The sequence below is a fragment of the Melanotaenia boesemani genome, chromosome 24 (genome assembly GCF_017639745.1).
Source record: "Melanotaenia boesemani isolate fMelBoe1 chromosome 24, fMelBoe1.pri, whole genome shotgun sequence".
NCBI classification, from domain to species: Eukaryota; Metazoa; Chordata; class Actinopteri; order Atheriniformes; family Melanotaeniidae; genus Melanotaenia; species Melanotaenia boesemani.
Genome location: NC_055705.1, coordinates 8550480 through 8570649, shown reverse-complemented (window position 1 = coordinate 8570649; position 20170 = coordinate 8550480). Strand labels below are relative to the sequence as shown.

General features: G+C 40.9%; 1 long non-coding RNA gene across 1 annotated transcript; it reads right to left on the bottom strand.

The window, feature by feature from the left end:
• Positions 1-543: 543 nt before the first annotated feature.
• Positions 544-18471, bottom strand: LOC121635442. Its single transcript, XR_006009461.1, has 3 exons — positions 18333-18471; positions 14593-14595; positions 544-555 (listed from the first exon to the last, which is right to left on the bottom strand). It is a non-coding gene; the product is annotated as an uncharacterized LOC121635442 (long non-coding RNA).
• Between the last annotated feature and the right edge of the window lie 1699 nt (positions 18472-20170).

Sequence of the window (20170 nt, the reverse complement as noted above, 5' to 3'; positions counted from 1 at the left end):
TTATTTAGTCTTTAGGGAATACTTTAAACTTAATTAATGTTCTCACCCTTCTTTTTTTAACCAGCTGGTAACTGTTTCTAGCTTTTCCTTTTCTTTTTTTTTCTTTTTTTTTTTTCGGAGGTTAGTTACAATATAAAAAAGGGAACAACAATAAAACAGTACGTGGTTTACACCATGTCCACCAAAGTTGAATAAACCCAAACAGAACATATAAAGTTGTATTTCACTCATTTCTAAATGTCATTAACTAAACATAAACATGTTTTATAAACGGCATACACTGTGTTGACACCGTCGCACTCGACTCTCGTGAAGTTTATTAGTATGTCCGCCTTTTCTAACCAGTTCTACCAACCTAACAGACACGTCATTACTTCTAACTTTGCGTTTTAAATCATTTTTTGCCATATTGGTTTTTTTGGCGGGTGTTTGCTAACTCCATTCCTTTTCTTATTTCAATTCCAGTGGGGAAGCAACGGCCGGTGTTGTGCCATAAATTGATTCGACGGCTAATGTTGATGTTTTTAATAGTGTATTTATTCTATAAAAATATAGCTGCAATATTTTCTTTTCCTGTTTATCACTGGGGCAAACTTAGTAAATACAATTTAGGTATATATATTACATTTTATAATACATTTTATTTCTTCAGTGACTGGTAGTGTATTGGATCATCTCCAGCTGCTTTCTTGAACATGACAATGAGTTCACTGGACTCCAACGCCTTCCACAGCCATCAGATCTCAGTCCAGTAGAGCAGCTTTGGGATGTGGTGGAACAGGAGATTCTCATCGTGGATGCAGCCGACAAACCTGCAGCAACTGTGTGATGCTGTCATGTCAATATGGAGTAAAACCTCTGAGGAATGTTTCCACCACCTGGTTGAATTTATGACACCGAGAATAATGGTGGTTCTGGAAGTAAAACTGGGTCCAACCTGGTACTAAGAAGGTGGACTTAAAGTGGCCGGTGAGTAAAAACATGAGGCAGCATCTGAACTGGGACACGGCTAACAATTACCTCAACATTCACAAAGCAGAGGATGTGTTTTTTTTCCTTAAAAAACAAAAATAAAAAAGGAATATAAAAACATTTTAGGGGTTTTATGCAACAACCTTCAGCATCTCCTGCAGCTGAGATTAAGTCTCGAGTGACACAATGTATGAAAATCCCTTTTCTGGACCTGCTCCGGTGAAACAAATTAAAAGTGTTTATCTTCAGCTTTAACACATCCAAATGAGATTTATTTGAATTGGTGAGAATTTCATTGTATCAGCAGTTAAGAAAATCTGCACATAACCCAGAAAGCACCATGTATGGATGCCAGCTTCTGCTATTTAAATGGAGAAGCTACAACAAGTTTAGCTTGTTGGCAGAGCTCAGACTTGACACTCATGATTTTTGCCTTAGAGCAGACCTGTTGATGTTTTCAAATTACATTTTCATGCTTGCAAATTCAATTTGAGTGATGACAGAGTGTAATGTCAATGCTGCCAAACAAAGGCAACATTTGGGGCTGATTACTCCCTCTGGTTGCCAGTAAACTGTTCGGTACAGAATACTGTTGATGTGCAGCCAAGTGATAAGAAGCTGATGTCACTGTTTTAATTTCAGCTTACCAGGATACTATGAAGCAGTCTGACAAACATCTGCCTCATTAGGTTTAGCAGGGAGAAACGGCCGACTCCTGTTATATTATTTCACATATTTACACTCCAGTAATTAGAAATTACAAAGTCAGATCTTCATCGCTGCGTCTTTTATCAGCAAGATTAATCGCCTTTTCACAGGATTGCAATTCCATTGGATAAGTAGCTGCAGCCACAAGGACGGGAAAGAGAAAGAGGTGAATATGGCAATTTAATTACACTATTCCAGCCAAACACACAGAACTTCAGATGAGCTGGTGAAAATACATCAAACACACATTACAAGAAATTTGAACTCGTTTTTTAAAAAGTATTATTTTAGTATTTGAGCTACTTTAATATTTGTTCAAATGAACAAGTGTTTCTTAATTTTCCATGTTTACTGTGTGTCGTGATTTAATTTAGCTTTATTTGTAAAGCACCACTTCCCATCTCAAGGCACTTTTACACACACAGTCCAGTTCAACCCAATTCATTGTGGCCCAGTTATAATCCGATTAAAACAAACCATTACCAAGCTGATGAAGACATGGTGAGAGGCAATACTAGCCTTATTTATTTATTTTTTATGCTTTTTTGTATGTATTTAGAATAAATGTTCATGTAAAAAGGGGGCAGTTTATATCAGATTTTCTTTCTTTCTCCTCCTTTTTATTCTTTTTTTTCTGTTTATCATTTATATGTTTTGTTTGAATATATTAAGAATAAATAAAAAAAAAAACAGTTAGTTCTCTAGGGTTTACAGAGAATGGTCTGAAGAAGAGAAAAAATCCATCGAGCAGCAGTTGTCTGGACCAGCATGTCTTGTTGACGTCAGGTCAGAGGAGAATGGGCAGACTGGTTGGAGGTGAAGCAGCTCTGAAGGTAAACGCGGGTCAAACTGGATACTTGCAAGGCGTACCTAATAATGTGACCAGTGTGTGTTTATCTTGAGTTGGGTTTTATAATCTATGTAGTCACAACGTTTGTGATGTAGTAACATACGAATAATTTGAAGCTTGGTCAAACCAAATGATCCCTCTTGTGAGAATCCTGCTGTTTACATCCATCCAACCGCGTCCACATGACAACCCCCCCATGGTCAGGACTCGGTGCAGAATCTGCAGCTGATGGATTTTCCAACCAGCTAAACCTCTTCTGTTCAGACATTTCCACGTGGTGATTGCTCACAATAAATATGATCTGCAGCACTCAGAGCCATAAAACAAAACCCCACAGACCAAACTGCAGTGAGACATAACCATTCATAATGCAGTGCATTCACTCACCAGTCCACACACACACCAGGGCCTGGGCTCATGTCACAGCTATTTGAAGGACAATCTGTGGTCAGACTCGAGTGTTATACACTTTCCACCCCATGCTTTCAGCCAAACACAATTTGTCACAAAACATTCTTTAATATGGTGTTTCTGAGTGGAACATAACCTTTAGTTTCTTATTGAACGGATGCATTCTTCGCTCCGTAGAGCATTAAGGTAATGTGCTATAAAGCAAAGGAACTGTGCTGCCTTAAATGAGCTCTTTGCACCTCTGCAACGCCCACATACACATCACATGAAATACTTTAGTAAGATATCATTTAGCTTTGCTGTAAATGTGACCCTGGACAATTTAATGTGTAAAGGCTTATTGTTGCTTCAGTTATACATAAGACATAAAATAGTCCGTTGTGGGAAACACTGCAACACCAACAGAACATCACATTATTAATGCAAACACCTCTGTGTGTTCCAGTTTAGCTGTGAGGTGTAGAGTCTGCATGTTCAGTCAGTTCGATGGGATGGATCCATGTTTTCATGATGTTTCCACCAAATTCTGATCCTAGCATCTGAATGTCATCAGACCAGGCAACGTTTTTCCATAGCAGTAGCAACAATTAGCATAAATCCAAAAATTCCTGCATAAATTTCAGTGTATTCTATTTAATTAATTCTTGATACAATCCAACCAAAAAGAAAGAAAGAAAAATAACAACAGAAGATAAGAATGACAAGATGCAGGAAGAAGAAAATAATCTTATATAAACTGCCCCTTTTTACATGACAATTTAATCCTAGTATATACACAAAAATGAAAACAAACAAGCATAAAATAAAAAATTATTTAAAAAAAGGCTCACATATAGCCTCACACCTCTGACCACGCTCATATCACCCTGAACAAACACATAATCAGAACCATTAACACATATATTTATTCAATAAATTAACCATCTTTTATAAAATCTAAATTAATTCAGCTCTTTTCACATCTCTGTCCAGATTATTCCATAAACTAACTCATTTTACAGAGACACTTCCTTCCAGCAGCTGAGCTCAAAATCTGTTTTTTTTAAAGATCTCTGTTCATTTTTAAAGGGACATTGTGTAACATTATCTGTTGTTCACTGACCAGAATTAACATCTGTATGTATGTGTTACCATGGGCAACATAACAGTAGCTTCTGCTAAAATACACCCGCCTTGTGGTTTCAGTCGTTTTCTTTTTTTTTTTTAACCCTGTCCTGTCCAGCATCCTAACATACAGAACGGTGGTCTGTGTGCCATATTTTGCTTGACAGATTTGCTCTACCAAGGGAGACATGTTATATACATGGCTGCCCTTGATATTTTTATTATTTTTATTGTAATCTTATTTTCTTTAGTCTTATATGTCAGTGCTGAACCTGACAGGGAGATAGAGGAAGAGAGAGAGAGAGAAAAAAAAAAAAAAAAAAAAAGGGAGAAAAGGACAGGATTAAAATGTGGAAATAACAGTTGTCTATGCTGCCCAGAACATATCACAAAAAAAAAAAACAACAACATAAACTACCACAGTACTACATGATACCGAAAGAAAGATAGAATGATGATAATATAAAAAATTACAATAGTCATCAAACGTACCTGCAGATGAACGTACCAACACACAAACATCAGCTACATCTAGTGAGAAGCGGATGGAGAGACGAGCACGTTTGTGAGCATGCACGTGTTAACATGCATGTGTGGCCATGCAACAGGGAGGAAATGTGTACCCGCAAGGGGGCCGCGATCACGCCGCACCCCGAAGCATCAGCGGGGGACGGGGGGAGCCCGAGGCCCCAAAGGCCAAGCAGATCCACAGAGTACCAAGCCCGGGACAGCCAAAGCAGACAGAGCAGTGGCCCACCTGGACCAGAGCAGAGGGGTCCCCAGACCGGAACCCCCGGCGCGACGGGGCAGGGGCACCGGGCAGCCCAGGGCGATGGCGAGCAGGCCCAGCGGGCGCCGGGCGCTGCGGCGCGGGCCGCAAGGAGGGCAGGCGCCCCACAGGCCCAAGGGCCACCCTTTCCCCCCAGCAAAGCCCCACCCAGGAACCCGACGGGGCCTGACCACCCCAGGCAAAACCACCGTGGGCCACGCCAATCCAACACCAAGGCTAGGCACCCCAGGGACAAGAACATGTCCGCAGGTCCCCCCCCCCCCCCCAAAAAAAAAAAAAAAAAAAAAAAAAAAAACCCTCTTTACCCCAACCCTTACCCAAAGGCCCCCCCCCCCCCCCCCCCCTCCAGGGGCAGCCCAGGGAGTCACCCCCCGCAGCCCCGAGTGCATCCCGGGACACGAGGGCGTAGGAAGACCCCGGCCCCTCTGCCCCCCAGCCTGAGTTGTGTGTGCATGAGTATCGGCTATTTATAATGCAATTAAAAACTGGAAGGAGCCACGAGATGGTGATGGGTCCCACTGCTGCCAGCCAGCAGGACCCCCTCAGGACTCCCTCAGTGTGTGTGAGTGTGTGTTATGTGTGTAGTGCAGTACTGTTAAATGTGGTAGTGTCTAACATGTAAATAAAATCGGGGGGAGAGAGGTCACAAAGGGAGGGGATGGAGGAAGGGCCACCTCGGTGGCTCCTTTCCGCCCACCCACAGCCCATGTGCCCAGTCGTTTCAGTCGTTTTCATAGTCAATGGACTTAAAGCTGGTGGAAAGGCTTTATAAGCTGGTTTTACTGGGAAAAAAAAGCCGGTGTTGTGTCGACGCCCGTTCCCCTGTCCAGATCGTTCCCCCTGTGAGAACCATTCTTCCTCCTAAACACAGAGGAACCATGTCTGAGAGTTTGATGAAATGAGTTAGCAGTTTTTTTGAAATCATGAACCTCCATGAACTATTGGTTGGCGTGCTTTTATCGGTGTTGTTGAGGCTTTTTGAGACGTGACTGCTACTGTTGTTGCAATACGTGTTTGAAGGTGAGATGCTAGCATGCGCTATACGTTAGCATGCAATGCATAATTCCAGCATTAGATGGAAGGAATAATTGTACAATGTCTCTTTAAGTTATATCCACTTCTTAATATTTGATGGTAATTGTTATTATGTGCTTTATCTATAATTTGTAAAAAGGTAATCCACTAACTCAACAAACTTTAAAAACTAACTGAATAAATAACAAATTTGATGGATCTTTTTATTTACTTCTGTAGATGATTCTTAAAGCTCTTTTTTGTAAAAAAAATATAACAAAAACTTACATAATTCTGCTTGTTCTTGCAATTTTGTCCAATCCCTTTAGCTTTAATGCAACTTTGACTAATCACAGCTCTCCTCCGTGTTACCTGGTATGTAGCACGTCTGGTTCTTTAGGCCGTCTCAGCCATTAGCATTCAGTCTGCCACACAGATGAGGCAGGTGTGGGGCAGGTTCACCAGAAACCACTGAGCTCCCAGTACATGTTGGTTGTTTTTTCTGTTTCTGGTCCTCACTGAGAACTTTTATCATGACTGAGTATACTAATTCAGCAGGACAGATCACCATGCTCCTGTTGGTTTATTTATTTATTTGCATACTTTTTGGTTTTTAATTGTTTTTATGAACTCTTTGGCTTTCCCCTCTTTAGTGAGTTGCTGCCTCTGGTGGTGTTTTAATGGATTATTTTATTTTAGTTGTGAGCCTCTACTTGGGATTTTTTGTTTACTTAGTGTACTTTGAGTATGTGTTGCATGAGAGGAACACGATCATGTTTGTTTAGTTTTTAGTTAATATAGTGCTTTTACTCTATCGGTAGTTCTGTGTTTTCTATATTTTTAACTCTTCTTTTCTTCTTGAACAGAGTAGAGGTGAGATCTTGTTCAGTAAGTTTTATTTATTTTTTATTGTTAAACGGCGATTTTTCAAAATAAAAGTGCTTATATTTGAAACTACACCTCTTAACACAGGGGTGCCCAGGTCCGGTCCTGTAGATCTACTATCCTGCAACCTTTGATGCATTCCTTCTCCAACACAGCTGAATGAAATGGCTGAATGCCATGTCAAATGCCACACAAATCCATGCAAACAGGTTACACCATAAGCTGGATTTTCTCTTTTCGAGGAAACTTCGGGGTTAACCCCAGGTATTCTATCCTACCACAATGGTTCACTTCTTACAGGGTAAATCATGATAGTAACTTAACAGCTAACCTGCTTTGGGGCAGGTTATGTTCTGGATATAAGATAAACAAGCATAAAAGCGTCAGTTCTCTTGGAAAATGGCCGCTCATTCTTAGATGATTGAGTGAAATCAGAGAGATGAAAAATTTGTCCATGTAAACATAGCTGATGTGAAGAAATAAAACCTTGTCATTGACTGCTTTAAAGTATGTTTTTGTAGGGTTGTTAGGGTTGCGTCTGAAATAAAAAAGTTAATAATAATGCTCACACATGGCAGAACTGCAGAACTATGAATTAATGGAACGAACAACTACTCGTGCCATCATGGTGAGGAATTAATATTCCAACACAAACACACTAACACGGGTGCTGAGCCTATAAAGAGCTGAATGTAAAATATAAAAGGAAGGAAGGAACTGAGGAAGCTTTTTGCCTGAAAAGTCTGGGACCTAATAAGGTGAAACTGAGCTATCAGAGTGCCGTTTAGATTGTCCTATGAATTAATATTGTATAATCTCAGAAATTTACGAATTAACAGAGTCAGTAATTTTCTGCCAGCATTCCTTCCTGCCTGTTGCTGCAGCAACAGCTTTGATTTTGGCCTGGATGTTGTGTTTGAATTCTTTTAGAGGAATAATAGGCTTCTCTGCAGGGTTTCTCCATGTTTCCTGTTCTTAGCTGACAGGAGGCACCCGGTGTGGTCTTCTGCTGCTGTAGCCCATCTGCTTCAAAGTTGGACGTGTTGTGTGTTCAGAGATGCTGTTCTGCAGACTTTGGTAGGAACCAGTGCTTATTGGACTTCCTGTTGCCTTTCTATCATCTCCAACCAGTCTGCCCATTCTCCTCTGACCTCTGACATCAAAAAGACATCCTGGTCCAGACAACTGCTGCTCACTGGATATTTTCTCTTCTTCAGACCATTCTCTGTAAACCCTAGTGATGGTTGGGTGTGAAAATCCCAGTAGATCAGCTGATTAGCTACATGACAAATTTTTCATCTCTCCGACTGAGCATGCGCCAACTTCAGTGGCAGCTAGTCCGTGTGGCTCTGTGAATGTGTCTTGTTTTTTTTCATGTTTTAGTGGAGATGTCCTTATTTAAATACTCAAGGGAAGAGCTCCTTCACTTACAACAAAAATCGAGTGGGATTATACATCCGATCCCGTCAGAGATCAGGAGGTCTTTCCGCGGATCTCGGGCTGGAGCTAAGCTAAATGCTAGAAGGTGGCGGTATAAAAGCCCAGGGTATATACCCTGATGGTATATCACCACGGCTGCTAAAGGAATGTGCATCAGAATTGGCCGAGCCTTTACAGACCCTCTTTAACCGTAGTCTTCAGTCTGGATGTGTCACTGCCCAGTGGAAAACCTCGTGTCTTGTCCCTGTGCCCAAGGTGGCAAGGCCTGCAGGGCTAAAGGACTACAAACCAGTGGCCCTCACATCTGTTATAATGAAGACTTTGGAGAGACTACTACTCCGACGGCTCAAACCCCAAGTAGAGTGGGTGCTAGACCCTCTACAATTTGCCTATCAGGAGAACATGGGGGTGGATGATGCAGTCCTCTATATGCTCCACTGGTCTCTTTCCTTCTTGGACGGAGCATGGGGTCATGTGAGGCTGATGTTCTTTGACTTTACGAGCGCCTTTGATACCATCCAGCGTGCCACGTTCAGAAGTATTCTGACGACACCGCTATTGTGGCATGTGTGAAGAGTGGGGTACCTGGGTCAAAAACTGGATTGGTCTGCACAGGCACGTGCCGTGTATAAGAAGGGACAGAGCAGGCTGTTTTTCCTGAGGAGGCTAAGGGCTTTTGATGTGAGTAGTGAAATGTTACACATTTTCTATCGGTCTGTTGCGGCGAGTGCTGTCTTCTTTGGGATTGTCCGTTGGGGCGGCAGTATGACCACAAGGGACGGTAATTGTAGGGCCAGGCTGATTGATAAATGTTTTCTGTGATGGGGAGGAAAGTGGACTCTGTGGGAGGAGGATGATGGCGCTAATGCAGGGCATCCTGAGCAATCCCAAACATCCACTGCATGTCACAATGACAAACCAGCGGAGTAACCGTAGCAACAGGCTCCTCTTGCTGCGCTACAGAACAGAACGATTTAAAAAGTTGTTCATCCCTTCAGCTATTAGGCTGTTTAACAGATATGTCTGAACTGAGCTACATTTTAACTGTGCATTTTAATTTTTTTATACTTGCTTATGTGTCTTCTTGGTCTTGTGATTGTGTTTGCTGCCGGACACCTGAATTTCTCCTTTGGTGATTAATAAAGTTTATATCTATCTATCTGTCTATCCATCTATCTGTCTATCCATCTATCTATCTATCTATCTATCTATCTATCTATCTATCTATCTATCTATCTATCTATCTATCTATCTATCTATCTATCTATCTATCTATCTATCCATCCATCCATCCATCCATCCATCCATCCATCCATCCATCCATCCATCCATCTCTGTGTGTTAAGCAACTTAACAGGTTGAGTTATAGTATCTGTTTTTCCTCAAACTGCTCTGTCCACAGACATGTCAGAGTAAATACCAGCATCTCAGATGACGTCTTTAAATTTTCTCCCTACCAGTCTTACATTTGCAGCATCTCCTCTTTAACCAGTTGATTTTTTTTTCACATGTTAACTCTTAATAATTTTAAATATTGCAGAATCTTTACCAAAAAGTCTTATTAACTTTTATTAACCAACAAGAAAAAGACATTTACACCAGAGCTAGCTAGTTTTTACCATGGATACACCGTGTTATCATTGCTCTCACTGGTGTTTGTGACCCTAAGGTTGTCTTTCAGGTCCAATATTGAGCAGTAAAAATTTTTTGCAGTTTGCAAAATAAATATTTGTCAAAACTAGTGCAGTGTCTGTCAGTGTAAAATGTTTCTGCTCAGGAATGGCAGATTGTGGATGCAGCATGAGCGAGCAATCATTTGTTGTGGGAGGAACGAGCTGTCAGCAAGTACAGGCTGATTTGGGATGCCAGCTTCTGGCATTTCTGAATCAGCAACACTACTAATGGAACACACTTTTATATACAGTATAAAACATTATCTAGATTGAGAATCTATGAAATATATTCTTTATATTAAAATCTAATCATAGATGAATGATCATTTGCCAAAAGCACTCATCTTGATGCAAAATGATCACATTTGGGACATAAACTAACACAGATGCTAGAACAGCATCAAATATTCCTCACATTTTATTGTGAGTTTTAGCAAAAGTGCATTAACATTTAGCAGATGTTCTTATGCAAAGTGGCTAAAAGTGAAAAAGTCAAGTGTCAAGTCAAATTTATTTATAAAACACATTTAAAGCAACCTCAGTTGACCAAAATGCTGTACAAAGCAAAGCAGATAAAATGCATAGGCCATCATTAAAATAAAATAAAATAAACCAATATATTGCATAAAGCAAAACACAAGAATTAAATAATATAAAATTACATTAAAATAACATAAAACACATAAGAACATAAATACAATAAAAAAAACTCAATTAAATGCTGGAGGAAAAACCAGTGAAAAAAGGCATGTTTTTAATAATGATTTAAAAAGCTCAATGCTCTGTACTGATCTAATAAACTGTTCCAGAGTTTGGAAGCAGTGACAGAAAAAGCTTTGTCACCTCTCTCTGAAACTGCTTCTAGGAACTGTGAAGAACAGCTGGGTTGTTGATCTCAGTGCTCTGACAGGACTGTGAACCATTAAAAGCTCTGGTAAATAAGGTGGTGCTGTGCTATTAAGACTTTTAAAAACATGTAATAAAATCTTATACTGGATCCTGTACTGTACAGGAAGCCAGCACTGGAGTAATATGCTCACATCGTTTTCTCCCTGTCAGAAGACGAGCGACTTAATTCTGAACAACTTGCAAATGATGGAGCAGCAACCAGCGAATAGTAGTGACAGTGTTAAGGCCCATGATTACTCAGACGGATGGACACTTTCATCCGTCTCCTGCATCGTTTACACTTGCAATTGGTGTGTTTTCAGGGGCCTTGTGGATCCATCACTAGACGCAGCAATGCGACCGGAAACAGCGGGGTCAGTGTTGAGCAGTATAGCTGACATGCAACCAGCGAAAGAAACAAACCAGAGAAGAAGAAGACGACTGTAGAGATGGTGAGAGCTTTTGAAGAAAGGCTTTGTGAGTGTTGGGTGGTTGCAAACATCTTTATAGTGGTGCATTATCACCAACAACCGGTGTCTTAAACTAACATCAGAACGTGAGAGTGAACACTGACCTCGGCACTGCCCACTTGGACGAATTGACTTTATAACCATGGCAATGTGCATGGAAGTATGAGGGAGACGATGTATGCCAACACTTGAAACTGACTTACCTATTATGTACGTAAGGGAGCTTAAATGGGCCTTTAGAGGTGTTGGAGATTTGTGATGTTAGAGGTGGATGCAGTTGTTCTGCTGTCTGATGCCATCCTGGAAACTCAAATGAGAACAAACCAGACAGAGACCTTGAAACAGAGGATGGCTGTACCACATGGCGTTCCGGAGAGAAGCGCAGTGGTTGAAAAGGAGCAAAGGCCCATATGATTGAGTTTAAATTGCTGGGTGCAGACCCAAAAGTATTCAATAATGAGTGGTAGCAAATAGCAAATTATATAAGTATGCTAATGATGTGCCCTTTTTGATTGATCCAATATCAGATGAGTCAGTACTGGACTGCCCATCCATCCATTTTCTTCTGCTTATCTGAGGTCGGATTAGTCAGACCCAAACAGTTCTCTCCCCAGTGAGACTCTCCAGCTCGTCCTTGTCAAGCATTGCAGCAGCTGGAGATGAGGAGATTGGTCAAATGCAAGGACTCACGGATACAGAGGTGGATGTCAGAAAAAGAAGCATGAGATAATAGCACTAAAGGCAGCACTGAGACCAACCAACTAAACTCAAGTACACAGCATGATGAACTGGCAAAGGACAACCAGGAGCTTAAATACTAAGGGACTAATTTACGAACAAGAACAACATGAAGCAGGGAGCAGGAAGTAAAGCAAACAAAATGGAAAATACAAAATAAAACAGGAAAAAAGACAGAGGACTTAAAAATCAGAAATGTAAGATAATCAGAAATAAATAACGACCAAGCCATGAACCCAGAAACCATGACACTCCTAGAGGAAATCAAGATATTCCCAAGCCAGAACTAATCCCTTCAGCAAATCTTGGGTCTTGAGCTCTCTGCAAAGTAGGACATGCCTTGAAAACCTCCCAGTGGAGGTGGCCAGGAGGCATCCTGGACCACCTCAGCTGTCTGTTTGATCCAGAAACCTCATGAACATCAGTGAGGATTGCAACATAGAAAGTCCATTAAATGGAAGGCTTTGCCTTTTATCTAAACTCTCTCTTTACCACAACTGACTGGTGCAGAGACCTCACTGCTGCTCATAAAACCCCATCGAACCGTCTCTTGCTCCATCCTAGCATCACTTACAAGCAAGGTCTCAAGAGCCTTAAACACCTCTGCTTGAGGCAGAGACTAATTCCCAACCTGGTGCTGAAGATCTTGGCCGAGGAAGCCAACAGAACCACATCATCTGCAAAAAAGTACTAAGAAGTACTAATATTGATGCAGAAATGACTGAGTACCCATGGAAGTGGAGGGTTACATTGAGGTGAAGGATTACATTTGAATGTTTTAAAGATGGGAAAAGAGTTTCTTGATCTCTTTGGTATTGTTGATTGATGTGTAAAAGGCCATTCTGGCAGCTCTGGTGCTCAACACAACAGACGATGACAGAAAATCATTGTAGCACACTGTTGTGTCAGAAATTTATTATAAGGATAACCCCTTGAGATGCATCATCTCATTTTCAAGGTCATCAACACAGGCAAACAATTATACAGAAAACAAAACTACAATACATAAAAGCAATCACAATTCAGACCATTCACACCAAGAGACAAAAAGTCCATTAGTGTCATTTAAGAGTCCCACAAACTACACTGCACAATCATTAGCACCGTCCCACTTCTGAGATACCAATCTGTCAAGTTAGGAAGTAACACTGATTGTGAATCAATTTCACCTGATGTGTAGAAATGGAACAAACAAAAGGTGGAAATGAGGCAATTACCAAGACTTATAAAGGAATGGTCCTGCAGGTGGTGGCCACAGATCATTTCCCTGTTTTCCAGGAGATGTGGAGAGGGCTATAGGAGGACAACAACCCAGCAGCAGGGCTGCTATCTGCTAACTTGTGCAAAGAGGAACAGGGGGAGCACTGGCAGAGCCCTACAAAATGACTTCCGACCAGCCCACCAATATGCATATTTCTGCTTGAACTGTAAAAAACAGAGTCCATGAGGGCATGACGTCCATAAATTCACAGCCCAACATTGTTGCCAGAGAACACCAGGATTGGCAGATTCACCATTGGCCAATGTCATGGGGGCAGGGTCATGACAAGAATCTTCAGGAAACAACAACAACAACAACAAAAATGTTGTACAAACTGCTCTCTATAATTTCACTGTTAAAATCTGTCCAGTTAAAACATTTATACTGCACTGCATTTGCTCTGTTGTATAAAGCAGTGATTTTCAGCCTTTTTGAATCACATCCGCCAAGACAGCATTCAGTGGTGTTTGGGACCCCCATGGGGTCCGGCAACCCAGTTTAAGAAAGGCTGGTATAAAGTACACACTATCAAAAATGCATCAAATTACTATTAACGTTATGCAGTTACATAAAAAAATGAAGATACTCTATGCTCCCATTGGTTTTGTAGAATTATGTCCAGTTAGTGTTTTAATTGGTTAGTTTGACTTAGTTATCCTGCTCTAGCAGTGACTTTCTTTCTCTTACATATTTCCACTGTCCGTCTGCCTCCTGCCTCTTAATCTTCCTGCATTTGGATCTTTCCTCCTCCTCACCACATAACAACAAAACAGAACTTTGTTCTTCCAGCTCAGAGAACAAACGCTCTGCAGGATCCTGTCAAACATTGTTTGTTGAAAGCAGTAGCATTGTCACATTGTGCTTCATTTTAATCAAGGCAGATATCTAAAACCAGTTTTAGTGTCTTAGCACTCTGTAAAGCTAAAAAAAATCCTCATTTTAATTTGATGTTTAGCACTACATCAGGAGTGGAGAAACGACATTTAATATTTAATAAAATCAGGTTTAAGTCACTACGACCTATTCAGTTCCGTCATAGTGCCAATTTCCTCCTCCTTTATATAATCACCTACTATATTGCCTCTTTGTACCCCTGTGCTCTACATAAAAACACACAACTATTAACAATTTTATAAACACACACCTTATCATAATCTCTCTCACATACACTCATACACACACAACTGTTTGTGTAACAAATAAAACATAGAGCCACATAAATAGGTGGCATGTAAAATAAATAGAAAGGTAATTAAATATTAAGTAAAAAAACATCTATAAAAATTAGGATAACATATGTTAGTAAAATAGACTGAGACAAATTAAAATTAAAGTTCAGCTATAAGCTAAGCTAAAAAGGGCTTGAGCCTCTTTTTATAAACATCAACAGTCTCTGCAGCCCTGAGGTTTTACTGAAGGTTGCATTCCTGACTACAAGATCAACTACAACTACAAGATCGGTACCAGAGGACTTCAGGATCTTTAGTGGTTCGGAATTTAAAAGGAGGTCAGATAAATAAGAAGTCCCAAGACCATTTAGACATTTATAAACTGTTTTTTAAAAAAAGAACTTCAAATCGACCCTGAAACACATGGGGAGCCAGCAGCGATTTCAAAACTGCCGTGATGTGTTTCCGCCCTCTGGTCCTCGTCAGTACACGTGGTGCTGAGTTCTGGAGTACATGTAGGTTAGAAATAGGTTTTATGGGAAGACCAGAGAGCAGGGCATTACAATGTTCTAGTCTACTAGAAATAAATGCATTAATCAACACCTCATGCTGGCGAAAGTGATAAATGGGCGAACTGTGCAAGGCTTTTAAAATGGTAAAATCCTGTCATCGAGCCATTTCTAATGTGTGGGATAAAGTCCAGCTCAGAGTCGAAAAGAACACCCAGATTTTACACACACTGAGAAGCTTTAAAACTTAAGTAATTTTAGTAAAATTATTTCTTTTGTCTCCAGGACTGATAATAAAAACTTCAGTTTTTGGTTGAGCTGTAGGAAAGTCATCCATGACTTTATATCTAAAACAGAGTTTAAAAGGACGTTACCTGGACTCCAGGTCAGCAGGAGACATGACGATGTAAAGCTACGTATCATCAGCATAGCTGTAAAAACCAATGCCTTGCCCCCTGATGACATCCCCAAGGGGCAACATGTACAGATTAAAGAGTATTGGGCCTAAAATTGATCCTTGGAGAACCCCACACTGGATTTTATGGGTCCTTGAGGAGTATGTATCCATACTTACATAAAAATGGTTGACCTGTGAGATAAGAATCAAACAAATCCTGATCAGTACCTGAGAGGCCCACCAAACTTCTCAGTCTCTGCAATCAAATCTGCTGATCTACTGTATCAAAAGTGGGACTTAGACCTTTTAAAGATTCTTAATGACCTCAAGTTGGACACATGGAGATTTTCTGTCCTGGTTCTACTGGATCTGTCTCTGTACTGTGGTCTGTCCTAAAACCAGAATGATTTTTTCTAAAATATTTTTATTCAAGAACTCATTTAACTGAAAAAAATTCTATAATTTTATTTTAAAATACTTCAGAATATAAAAAGAAAAAAAAAATGACGAAAGAAAGGCTTATCTAATTTTGAAGGTGTTTCAAATCAATCCAGCTTTGTGAACCCCCGTGCATTAGTCTGGGGTCTTCATATAACTATATTCTGAAAACTCCACAACTGGCAACTGCTCTGTATTGTTGCATAACGGGGCAATGAAATATGAGCGAGTGAAATGTTTGTGTTTCCTCCCTGTTTGCCTGTTCCTGGTTGTACTGTATGATGGTTGCAGTAACGAGAGCAAATGGTTAACTCAGCCTAATTGAGGGATTTACTTTTACTATTTGCTGTTATTGCACAATTCAGTTCAGTGCTGTTCTCAGCTGTTTGTGTCGTCCCCACAAGCAGATAAAGCCTCAGTCCTGGACCAGCTGTATGGTATTATAAACAGACCAGACAGCTCACAGCTGGAGGCTGCTTTCATTGTAGTAGGAGACTTCAGCAAAGCCACAATGAAGATGGTTTTACCAAAAATACCAGCACATTGTTTTCCTCCATCAGACATGATTAGATGCTCTGTTACACCCCATTCAAGGACTACTACAATTCCCTCCCTGTCCCAATTTGGAAAATGAACCACCAGATCCTGCTGCAGGGATGGAAACAAAAAAATCTTTCCAGTGATGCTGAAGGGGTCTTACAGGACTAATCTGAGACAATTGGCTGGTAAATATTTGCTGACGAAGCCAGTGGCTCTATAATTGGCTGTTTACACTCAGCAGTCACTTTATCAGGCCCACCGGTTCAGTTACTTGCTAACACAAAGCTAGCCAGCCAATGAGGAAGAAAGGGGATTTAAGTGGCTTTGAACGTGGCATGATTGTTGGTCTGAGTATTTACTGGAATTTTCACACACATCCATCTCTAGGGTTTACAGAGAGGGTCTGAAGAAGAGAAAATATCCAGTGAGCAGCAGTTGTCTGGACCAGAATGTCTTGTTGATGTCAGAGGTCAGAGGAGAATGGGCAGACTGGTTGGAGATGATAGAAAGGCAACAGGAAGTCAAATAAACACTGGTTCCAACCAAAGTATGCAGAATAGCATCTCTGAACACACAACACGTCCAGTTTTGAATCAGATGGGCTACAGCAGCAGAAGACCACACCGGGTGCCTCCTGTCAGCTAAGAACACGAAACTGAGTCAAATCAAATCAAATTAAACTTTATTTATAAATCACCTTTCATACATAAGAGCAGCACAAAGTGCTTTACATGATAAGAACCAGGGCCGGTTCTAGGAATGCATACATGAGGGGGCAGGCATAAATTTGAAGGGGGCATTATGAGTACATACTTCAGCATTTTCTTGTTGTTGTTTTTTAAGTGTTTCTTTAACGGAACTGTGCTGTTAGTGGAGTCCAACTTCAAAGAAATGGATTGCACTTTGTCAGGCCTCTACTATAAAACCTGTCCAGCTTGGGTGTCCCACCTGAAACCAAAGCTCCTGCTGGTATAGCTCTTAGAGTCACTGAGGCACGCAAACCCCCTGACCACAATAAGGTGGCAATCCCTCAGGGGGGGAACAGAAAATATCAATAACAAAATGAAGTAAGAAAAAAGAAAAGAATGATCCATTATCAAAGCTTTAACAACCAACAAAATAACAATTGCCCTATTGGACAGCCATTAGATGTCTAAGCATTTTGAATAAATTTGAAACTAATAACAATAAACTCAACTATCTGTGTGTTTGTTTCTGTCTGTATATAGACCATAATGATTAAAGAATCATAACTATCAAGCACAACAATAACAGAGCAAAAAATTAAACCCCCTACCAAAATAAGGCAGTGAATCTTCAGGGGGAAATAATGATAATAATAAATGAAAATGAGTAAAAACTAAATGATCCTTCATCAAAATTTTAAGAACCAACAAGGCATACATGAAGCTCTGAGCTGAACTGCTGAAAGCAGCGGGAATGTAGAGTGAAACTTTCTGTTATTTTTTTCTTCAAACTAGCATGCTGAACTAAAGGCTGGGCGGAGCTTGAGGGGTCTCATATGCGCAGCTCGTTTTCCCTCAGTCTAGTACCGAGGAGGCAGTCACATCTATGGCCCGTGCGTGATTGATCACTGCTCCTACTAACAGGCGTAGACACGTTTAAATAGAACAGAAACAAACCCCAGTTGACAGAATAGATGCAATAAATACGTCTGTTATTATAAGTATTTATTCAGTATCGCTACAACACATTTAACAGAGCTTTACTCTATAAGTTTTACCGCTGGAGCTCAGCAGCCGCTCTCTCTACGAGGGGAAGAAATATGACACCGCAAGATCAGGCTGTATGTCAACTCATTTGCATACTAAACACTGATTGGTTGTTTTCTGTGGTGGTGGGAAGGACTTGTTGAAGACAGTACAATGGATCCTGTGAAGCTCCGACACACAGAGTTCAGTACAGCGGGGAGAGAGCGTTTGGAGAGATTTGCCCATTTCGGCGCATTTGATTGAGGGGGCAGAATGTTTGTTTGAGGGGGCACTGCCCCCTCTTGCCCCTGCGTAAAGCCGGCCTTGATAAGAACTGTTTGAATAACAAAAACACAAGCACACCTATACGCACGTTGAATGTTATTATTTACGTCCGGTAATCCCGCGCATGCGCACTACGCTGGAGGGCAAAAAGCTCTGCTTTCGTGATGACCAAAACGTTGTAGTGTACAAGTATATCGTCATTTTGACCAAATCTGTTCACATAATGAAAACTATAGATTTAGGTATTACTAGTTTAGATCATCTTTGTGCAGATGATCGCGAAAGTGACATCGCACGAACGTAGTGTGTTTCTTAAAGTGTGCCGTAATGCCATCGCAGAACATAACCGACAAGAAACGGAAGCATCAGGTGTGGATCTGCTTGGAAAAATTAAAAGGCTACGTAGTGTCTGCCCACTGCACATGCAAAGCAGGGTAATTCATATCCAGTCGCATTCTCCTCATGGCTGTTATCCACGGCTTTCGGCGTTTTACATCCACTGGAAACCTATTAAATCTGACATGACTGTCCTTCTTTCGTCTATTTGTGCAGCCTACAGCGCTACACGTGTTAACCATACTGATTTAATAATATTTCAGGGCGAGATTTAGATTTAGCGTAACTTGCTGTCAACTTCACGTCTTCTGACAGTGGAGGGCACCGGCTTTTTGCCCTCCAACTGGAAACGGGGTCAAAGAGCAAGTGGGCGTGACGTCACTTGTCAACGTGCCTATAACACAAAACAAATTAAGCACACACACTTTTACTCACACACAAGCTAAACAGAAATGGGGTCCCACCCCTTGACCCTACTTTAAAATGAACTGTCTCTGACTAAAAAATAACAGTATAAACAAACATTTGTCTTGGCACCAGATGATGAAACGATAGGCTACAATTCACACAGACTCACCAAAACTGGACAATAGAAGATGGAGAATTGCTGGTCTGATGAGTCTCCATTTCAGCTCCACATTCAGATGTTAGGATCAGAATTAGGTTCAAGCTGTTGTTGGTGTTATGGTGGTGGGGTTCTACACTGTGTCCATCCCTTTATGACCACAGTGTAGCATCTTCTGATGCTACTTCCAGCAGGATAATGCACCATGTCACAAAGCTCAGATCATCTCCACCTGCTTTCTAGAACATGACAATGAGTTCACTGGACTCCAACGTCCTCCACAGTCACCAGATCTCAGTCCAGTAGAGCAGCTTTGGGATGTGGTGAAACGGGAGATCCTCATCATGGATGCAGCCGACAAACCTGCAGTGTAATGCTGTCATGTCGATATGGAGCAAAACCTTGACTTGATAGGCAAAGATATGCAAAATACAATATAGGAAATATAGCATTAAAATAAATTACCTCTGAGTTCTCACTTGTTTTTTGGCAGTAAACTGCTAAACAAAAGATATATATTGATTTTGACCACCCTCCCCTGTGAAAGTGCATGAAATAGTTTGGTCCTATCTTAGCACATCAGTTCCCCTGTTAGCAGCGGTTTGCAAGAACTGGAGCCGTTTGTGAACCTATCAGTCACTAAAGGAAAGAGATAATGGAGAAATGAGAGACAAAAGAAACAGTGTCAATATGTGGCCCAGTTTTTCTCCTGAAAAGATGTGGTGCCTTTATAGTTTGTGGTTGAAATGAACCTGTTGTTCAGTGAAATAAGATAGCTTTCTACAGACTACTGCTAACCTGCCTTGAGGTTGGAGGCATCGCATTTTTGATGATGCTGGGTACTCCTGTGCATCTATTGTTTAAACTGAAAATGATGGTGACGTAATTCGTTATTTTGTTAATGAAACCAGGACCCTTCGTCTTTTGTAACGAGCCCATTGTGTGTCTGTAGGTAACCCAGTGGCCGAGCAGTTAAGCCAGAACGCTCACAGGGCTGAGAATTTACATTCATACA